Here is a 10,213-nt window from a genome sequence, read left to right on the forward strand (position 1 = left end):
TGGTTGTATTTTATTTTCTAAAATTTTTACTAAATTTTTCTTATTAATATTTGAGTTAATTATAGTTACTGACTTTAGTTTAATTATTTTTCCGACGTTTCTAGCTGTCTGACCGACACCGATCACCGAATGAGAATGTACGGAATGATTAATGGAGGGTGTTACAGGAATTTTTGGTCAATTCACCCCTAGAGCTGACTCCTGACCTAACTGTCCAATAAAATATGAGAAATGAAAATTTTGAAATATGGAATTAAATTAAAGAAGTATGGAAAAAACAAAAGGAAAAGAAAATTAAATTAAAAAGACTTATGACATCATCATGGTGATGCAAGCATAACCTCATTAATATTGTAATTTTAAAATATGAAAAAGTGAGAATAAATATTACAAAAATAAGACAAAAAAATAAAAAGAAAAAAGTAGTCTTCTTCTTCCATTTTCCGCTACCCACACTCTCTCATATTCTCTTTCAAAATTCCTCCATTGAAGCTTAATTTAAAGCTTCACAAACCTTAAAATTCTCCATTAAATCCCCAAAAATTCTTGATAAACCCTACTTTGGCAACTTGAAAAGTAGATTGAAGAAGAAAGGGAAGGAAGAAAGTGGACTAATTGAAGGATTTGAGCTTTAAAAAGAGGTTAGCAATTTGAAGTTATAATTTGTTGTTAAATTATGCTTATGTATGTGAAATACACTTAGAATTGATGAAAGAAATAAAACAAATCAAATATGGAGGATTAATTGTGAAATTCGACTAGCCTTTGGGGGAGTCGAAATTGGTTAAGTTTGATGAAATTAAAGGGGTCTAGAAGTGTAACTAAGTGTATAGATGTTGATTATGTACTTTAAATTCATTAATTGAATGAATTGTGTAAGTTATGGTTCTTGGCACTTAGGGTTTGGAAAAAAATTTGAGAATTGGACAAATTATGTTATTGACCTTATTTGAGTTGAAAAATGGTCAATTGTGACCATTTGTAGTGTGTATGAATTGTTGGAACCAGGTTCCAATTCGGATTGGTAAATGTTAATCTGTAGGCAGCTTGACCTAGGTCCCTTTTAGGGACCGAAACTGAAAATTTACCAACCAAATTGGTGTGAGGACAATTGGGAATGAAATTAGACACAAAATGGCACATTTTTCATTCAGGAATCATGTCAAGAAAATGACCATAACTTAGTGAACAATTAGGCCAAATCCGGATTAGGGCACACTGACTTGTGCAAAAATGACCAAATGAACAGTAGTTACGTAAATGACCATAACTTGGTCTAGGAAGGTCCAAATGACCTGAATTTTTACCAGTAGAAAGCTGAGACATAGCCTTACAACTTTCATGAAGAAACAAACCCAAATTTTGACCATAACCTGTTTGAAAATCCACCTGTAGTCAGCACACCAAAACTGCCAGAACCATGAAAGTGCCCAGAATTCTGGGTTTGAACTAATCCGGCCAGCCTTAGGAAAATGGCCATATCTTGTACAAAACTCCAAATGGAGTGATTCAAAAAGAAAATTAAAGATAAGATAATAAGGAACAACTTTGATGAAGGACATTTAGCCAAATTCCCACTGTAGACAAACTAATGGAACAATATAAACAAGTAACCCAAAACTGAAATTTTGAGATTTAACCTTAATAGGCTTTGAATTGAGTTTGGCAATCAATGCCAAAAAAAATATGACTCAAAATATGGTATATGGGTGTAATTAGAATTAGCATATCTAATTAGTATGAAAAAGTCAATATTTTGACTAAATGGTCAAATGAACAATAGCCACAATTATACTAAGTACAAAGGATTCAATTTTGTAGGATAAAGTAAGTGTACAAAATTTAGTTATTGAATTTATTTATTAGAAATGAATTGAATAGATATTGAAACACTTTAGTTATGTGTTCTAGTGGCAAAGCAGCCCTCCAAGGAAGGAGGAGGAATGGAACCAAGACAAGTCTAGATAGGAGGTTTGTGCACAACTAACTCTTTTGTTATTTTTCACTTCCAAATTGATTTGAATAAATTTATTGTATGATTTATGATTTTTGTTGTGTTGAGAATTTTAACTTGTTGAATGAAAATGTATAAATTAAATGTAAATTTTCTTATACATTTAAGGATTTATTGCATGGGTTTGAGGATTGTAAATTTTAAGTTTGATGTGTTGACAACCTTGAGCATGAATTTATAATGATTAAATATGTTAATGGTTTGTAAACACTTTTGTAAATAGAAATTGTTTTGAATATGATTTGAAACCACAGTTGACATGGCAATATGTTTTGAATTCTCATTACCTTGTCTAGTGAGATATCTCCTCCACTAGATGGGGTGAGTTCCTTCCTCTCTGGCTTGCTAGTTGGGGAATATACTAGCTAATCTTTGTTCCTCCCTTTTAGCCTTGGTTATTGGGAGAGTTTGAAATGTCGTGGTGTACAACACGACATCTATTACGAATTTTGTGTCATGGGTCCAACTATGTGAATTGTTGGCAACGCCCTTTAAATTATGCATAGTTTGATAAATTGTGGTTGAAATAAATAATTTGTCAGTAATTCAAAATTTTTGTATTGTTTTAGAATTTAAAAGAAATGTAGATAAATAGTTACTATTTGATCAAAATGTTATTCAAATGAATAATTTGCATGAATGAAAATATTGATTTCTAGATGTCATGAATTTTGAAGAATTTAGAAATTTTAAATTTTTATTTGTTATGAATTGTCAAAGCATAACTTGTGTTATGTTTTAAATTATTAATTTATGCACCACTGAGTTCACCACTCAACGATAGCTTTGTATGCTGTCGCAGGTGAAAGAAAATATAAAGCAGCTGAGCGAGATTACTGAAAGACACTGTGAAACTATCTTCGGTTATATCATAGGTATACCCTTGTATTTTAGATTTTAATGTAATTCTGTAATTATATGTATGTTATTTCATTTGAGTAGTTGTATCAACTCTTTTGTAATATATTTTTGAACTGTAATCAAATTCAAATTATTGTAATAGTATCTTGAGATTTTATGTACTTATAAAGTTTTGTACTACTAAATTTTTAATGCTCCCATGAATGTAAATATTAATTTTGTTATTTTAATGAGATATTTCAATATTTGATTTAATTTAAACTGTGTATTGAGTTGCTTGTGCTGATTTGTGAAATGAAATTAATTAATGGAGTTGTGATTAAGAAATATATTGGGAGTGTCTTTATTTTCGTGTTCAATAATCGCTTTTCTCAAAATACAGATTTGCACTTCACCGAAATTTTTATAAAATTATGAGATTTTAAATATCTAAAAATTTGATTTATGTTTGGACTTTAAATAAAGGTTTTTAATATCGAAAAAAATTTTACCCACCAATTTAAAAATCAACAAAAATTGTTTTAAAATCCCTTGTAGTATATTTAATGGGTTACCAGAGGCTAAGTACAAGAATTCATTAGGTGTACTATGGGAGCATATTACATCTTACATGGATTAGGTGTGACATGTTTTAGTGGTATCGAGCTAGTTTTAAAGTAAATTTTGAACTGTGAATTTGAAATATTTTTTGATAAGTATAACTACTCGAATGTTTGATAGATGTAGTACATTTACATCATAAATATGAACTAACGAGGAGAAATCTCCTTGTATTGGTTGTACAGAAAAAAAAAAATCCTGTGAATAGATATGGACAAAGGGGATAAAAAAGTAGAGCGATGACAAATTGACGACGTACATGGAGAGGCCCTGGGCCAAGAGGTGTTGGAGGTCCACTGCACAGTCCCTCCTATACAAATTATCGCACAAATGGCTCAAAGAGATGGCCATGTTCTTTCAAAGAAATGGCTAATAATCACACCTGTGCCCAAGTACAAACCCAACCCCTCAAGAGCATGAAAAAGAGAAAAGTGGAAACCTATCGGTCAAAGTTCAAGTAGTAATTTAGGAAAGAGAAAAGATTTTGAGAGACCTTGAGCTCCTAAGTATGACAGAGGTGGATCTTCAGGGCTGAAGCAATCAAGAGCCATTCGTCAAAGAACTAGAAGCTTCTACCCTATCCGTATCTATGACGTTTGTGGAAAATTATACGGGGGTATTTGCTATAAGGTTACTGGAGCCTGCTTCAATTGTGGTGGAATCAGACATTACGCCCGAGATTGTACTAGCGCACGTCGATTTATGCCACATACTACACTGCAGGAATCACCCAAGGTTCTGATTTTAGAGGCTCATTAATAGTTAGTAGGGGTAGAGGTAGAAGTAGAGACAGCACTTCAGGTAATCCTAGCACAATGGACCAACCCGAGCAGAGGAATACACTAGAAAGAGGGAACGCCATGCATCAAGGGGAAAAAGCAGAGACTTCAGATGTAGTTGCCGGCACGTTCTTAACTTTTGAAAGGAATAATTATGTACTATCTGATTTCGACTCTACTTATTTATATGCTAATGCTAGAATTATATGTTCTACTGCTATTCCCTTGAGTGGAGATAAATTTTGATGTGTTAGTAATTAGTCTTTTAGGATAAGAATTGCGATAATAAGCGTGATTGGAATTAATTTTGAAAAAGTTTCTAGTGAGAGACATCTCCTAGACTATGATAAATTATAAAGTTAATTAGTAAGCCTAATTAGGTATTGCAAGTGGACCTAAAAGTAAGTTATAGTAATATATCTGCCCTAGATAAAAGCAAAGGTATTATTGTTGATAGATGTTAGTAGATACCATAATCAAAATAAGTTTAAGATATTAGTGGATGAGAGAAATAAGATATAGGAAAGGTTGATCTATTGGGATGTATCGTAGTAATTATATAATGTTCTTGATGTTTGTGCTATAACCTGCAGATTACAGTACTGACTTGGGATTTATTATGTAGAGCTACATACTACCCAATAGTACACAAGGATAAAAATAGTTATAAATGGCTTTCGCTTTGGTAAAAATATACTAGAATAGAGTTTTATTACTAGAACTGAGTTTGAAAATCCTAATTCAGGATTTAAAACTCTACAATTAGAATATCAAAAGATCATGCTTGCAAGGTAGTGAGAGTTAAAGACTCCATTACCCTAGCATGAATTTCAGTACATCAAGAATTGTTATGGGACTAGAGATTTTAGTATGGTCAAAATTTAGAAAATAACACCTATAGGGCTAAGTCATCCAAATCCGATATGGGGTTTATAGTTGTTCTAGTATTGCAATGGATCTTTTGCTCAAAGTTTAGTAAGGAATAGTATTCTATTTGTGTAGCAGTAAAACACAAAATATAATTTTGTTCCCCTGGAAGAGATAGGATGCTATGGATGATAATTATAACTTATAAAACAATTAAGAAATGATGTTCTACTGATAACAGTAATTCGATAGGAACTAGTTGGCCAGGTATTCTTTAGGAAGAGCACAATTTTATTGTGCGGATGATAAGGATTAGATTAGAATTAAAGCAAAACTTTTGAAAAGCATGGGAAAAAGGAGAGTCTAGTAGACTCCCTTCTTAAGATTGAAGAATTGTTTATGGTTCCAAAAAAAAAAAAAGGTAATGTTCGCAAACCAGCGGAAAATAAGCTATAGGATATCGGTAGATAAAAGAAAATATAGAAGTAAAAATTAGAATTGTTGGTGCAAATGTAATAAAGAAACGTTATGAATATTAGTTAAAGTGTTGACTAGAATGGTTAGAGGACCAAATCAAAGTAATATTGAAGTATAGTGGATTTATTAAGGATGATAAGAGGTGCTAAATTACGACTCGACAGTCAAGTTAAGGAAGAAGATAAGATTGAGGAATAAAATAATTAAAGTTAAGTTGTGGAATAAAAAAAAAAAGAAATAAATAGGACAATAAGAAATGAGAAAAACACTAGATGAAGAATTGCCACCAAGGCAAACAACTTACTTAAAACGCGTAACGATATCCCGAACTATTTTATCAAGAAAGAAATAAGTTAAACAAAAGCAAACAAGATAGTGCAAAATGGCACATAGGCCTTGGTCATAAATGGAGATGGTAAGATAATGGTTATGGACCTATGGCCAATAAAGAGATAAGCAATTCATATATGACTAACGAGGTCATTTAAAAAAAAAGACTACAAAGGAAAATAATTGCTAAAACAACAGCAAGAAAAGACTAAAATATTCTAAACTAAACTAAAGGTTGCATCAAATGATCAAGAGATTTAATAAGAAAAGAGTAAAGCTAGGTTCTCACCCATAGGATCGTACGAGATCCTAGAAAGAGTGGATCCGCTAGCATGCAAATTTGCTTACCTCTAAAATGGAAATGAATTTGAAACTAACTTATGACAGAAGCTCATAAGAAACTTGGCTCACGAGGTGAGCAATCGATGAGTAAATAGTATTGGTTAAAGTGTCATGAACCATCATTCAGGCCAGGAAGCTACTTGGGAGCATGAATAGGACATGAGGAGACAGCACTCACAACTGTTCAGAGACTGATACCCGGTAAAATTTCGAGGATGAAATTATTTTAAGGGGGGGGGGGGTGAGAATTGTAACACCCCTATTTGCATAGTTTGGTATATGTTACTATTCCGGTGACCGGTATCGGTCCGGACAATTAAGAGGATTAGAACTATGTTTAAGACACTTGGAAAAACCCTGATCGAAAATAAATAATGATTACCAGATAAAAAAGTTAAAATAAGAAAAACAGAACATAAAGGTTAAATGAGCCGATAGTTACAACGATGGGTGACGTTCCCGATATGTGACTACGAGGTCATTTAAACTCAAATTTCAATCGTAAAATGTGACGCCGCGGTCCTTAGGACTATTACGAACACAGTGAAAAAGAGAAAATCATAGAAAAGAATTTTCAAGCAGGTCAAATAATTAGGTCAGGGATCCGAAAGAAATATCGAATAACTTGTAAACCGGATTGAACCGGCGAGGGGCGATTTGGTCAATTCACCCCTAGAGTTGACTCCCGACCTAACTGTCCAATAAAATCTGAGAAATGAAAATTTTGAAATATGAAATTAAATTAAAGAAGTATGGGAAAAACAAAAAGAAAAGAAAATTAAATTAAAAAGACTTATGACATCATCATGGTGATGCAAGCATGACCTCATTAACATTATAATTTTAAAATATGAAAAAGTAAGGATAAATATTACAAAAATAAGACAAAAAAATAAAAAGAAAAAAGTGGTCTTCTTCTTCCATTTTTCGCCATCCACACTCTCTCATATTCTCTTTCAAAATTCCTCCATTAAAGTTTAATTTAAAGCTTCACAAACCCTAAAATTCTCCATTAAATCCCTAAAAATTCTTGTTAAACCCTACTTTGGCAACTTGAAAAGTAGATTGAAGAAGAAAGGGAAGGAAGAAAGTGGACCAATTGAAGGATTTGAGCTTTAAAGAGAGGTTAGCAATTTAAACTTATAATTTGTAGTTGAATTATGCTTATGTATGTGAAATACACTTAGAATTGATGAAAGAAATAAAACAAATCAAATATTGAGGATTAATTGTGAAATTCAGCCAGCCTTTGGGGGAGTTGAAATTGATTGAGTTTGATGAAATTAAAGGGGTCTAGAAGTGTAACTAAGTGTATAGATGTTGATTATGTACTTTAAATTCATTAATTGAATGAATTGTGTAAGTTAGGGTTCTTGGCACTTAGGGTTTGGGAGAAAATTTGAGAATTGGCCAAATGATGTTATTGACCTTATTTGAGTTGAGAAATGGTCAATTATGACCATTTATAGTGTGTATGAATTGTTGGAACCAAGTTCCAATTCGGATTGGTGAAGATCAATCACAGTGCAATTGACCTAGGTCCATTTCAGGGACCAAAATTGAAAATTTACGAACTCAATTGGTGTGAGGCTAATTGAGAATGAAACTAGACACAAAATGGCACATTTTTTATTTAGGAATCATGCCCAGAAAATGACCATAACTTAGTGAACAATTAGGCCAAATCCATATTAGGGCACACTGACTTGTACAAAAATGACCAAATGAATAGTAGTTACGTAAATGACCATAACTTGGTCTAGGAAGGTCCAAATGAGCTGAATTTTTACTAGTAGAAAGCTAAGACATAGCCCTACAACTTTCATGAAGAAAAAAACCCAAATTTTGACTATAACCTGTTTGAAAATCCACCTGTAGTCAACACACCAAAACTGCTAGAACCAAGAAAGTGCCCAGAATTCTGGGTTTGAACTAATCCGGCCTGCCTTAGGAAAATGGCCATATCTTGGCTACAAAACTATAAATGGAGTGATTCAAAAAGGGAATTAAAGATAAGACAATAAGGAACAACTTTGATGCAGGACATTTAGCCAAATTTCCACTGTAGACAGACCAATGGAACAGTATAAACAAGTAACCTAAAACTGAAATTTTGAGATTTAACCCTAATAGGCTTTGAATTGAATTTGGCAATAAATGCCAACAAAAATATGACTCAAAATGTGGTATATGGGTGTAATTAGAATTAACATATCTAATTAGTATGAAAAAGTCAATATTTTGACCAAATGGTCAAATGAATAGTAGCCACAATTATACTAAGTACAAAGGATTCAGTTTTGTAGGATAAAGTAAGTGTACAAAATTTAGTTATTGAATTTATTTATTAAAAATGAATTGAATAGATATTGAAACACTCTAGTTATGTGTTTTAGTGGGAAAGGAGCCCTCCAAGGAAGGAGGAGGTTTGGAACCAAGAAAAGTCTAGATAAGAGGTTTGTGCACAACTAACTCTTTTGTTATTTTTTACTTCCAAATTGATTTGAATAAATTTATTGTATGATTTATGATTTTTGTTATGTTGAGAATTTTAACTTGTTGAATGAAATTGTATAAATTAAATGTAAATTTTCTTATGCATTTAAGGATTTATTGCATGGGTTTGAGGATTGTAAATTTTAAGTTTGATGTGTTGACGACCTTGAGCATGCATTTATAATGATTAAATATGTTAATGGTTTGTAAATACTTTTGTAAATAGAAATTGTTTTGAATATGATTTGAAACCACAATTGACATGGCAATATGTTTTGAATTCTCATTAGCTTATCTAGTGAGATATCTCCTCCACTAGATGGGGTGAGTTCCTTCCTCTCTGGCTTGCCAGTTGGGGAAGACTTTGGATGAGTACTCATATATACTATCTAGTCTTTGTTCCTTCCTTTTAGCCTTGGTTATTGGGAGAGTTTGAAATGTCGTGGTGTACAACAAAACATCTTTTATGAATTTTGTGTCATGGGTCCAACTGTGTGAATTATTGGCAACGCCCTTTAAATTATACATAGTTTGATAAATTGTAGTTGAAATAAATAATTTGTCAGTGATTCAAAATTTTTGTATTGTTTTAGAATTTAAAAGAAATGTAGATAAATAGTTACTATTTGATCAAAATGTTATTCAAATAAATAGTTTGCATAAATAAAAATATTGATTTCTGGATGTCATGAATTTTGAAGAATTTAGAAATTTTAAAATTTTATTTGTTATGAATTGTCAAAGCATAACTTGTGTTAAGTTTTAAATTATTAGTTTGTGCACTATTGAGTTCACCACTCAGAGATAGCTTTGTATGCTGTCGCAGGTGAAAGAAAATATAAAGCAGCTGAGCGAGATTACTGAAAGACACTGTGAAACTATCTTCGGGTATATCATAGGTATACCCTTGTACATTAGATTTTGATGTAATTCTGTAATTATATGTATGTAATTTCATTTGAGCAGTTGTATCAACTCTTTTGTAATATATTTTTGGACTGTAATCAAATACAAATTATTGTAATATTATCTTGAGATTTTATGTACTTATAAAGTTTTGTACTACTTAATTTTTAATGCTCTCATGAATGTAAATATTAATTTTGTTACGTTAATGAGATATTTCAATGTTTGATTTAATTTAAACTGTATATTGAGTTGCTTGTGTTGATTTGTGAAATGAAATTGATTAATGGAGTTGTGATTGAGAAATATATTGGGAGTGTTTTTATTTTCAGGTTCTGAAGAACTATTTTCTCAAAATACAGACGGCACACTGCCGAAATTTTTTTAAAAATTACGGAGATTTTAATTATCTAAAAATTTGATTTATGTTTGGATTTTAAATAAAGGTTTTTAATATCTGAAAAAAAAATTTTACCCACCAATTTAAAAATGAACGAAAATTGTTTTAAAATCCCTTGTAATATATTTAATGGGTTACGGG

The sequence above is a fragment of the Hevea brasiliensis genome, chromosome 13 (assembly GCF_030052815.1).
Source record: "Hevea brasiliensis isolate MT/VB/25A 57/8 chromosome 13, ASM3005281v1, whole genome shotgun sequence".
NCBI lineage: Eukaryota > Viridiplantae > Streptophyta > Magnoliopsida > Malpighiales > Euphorbiaceae > Hevea > Hevea brasiliensis.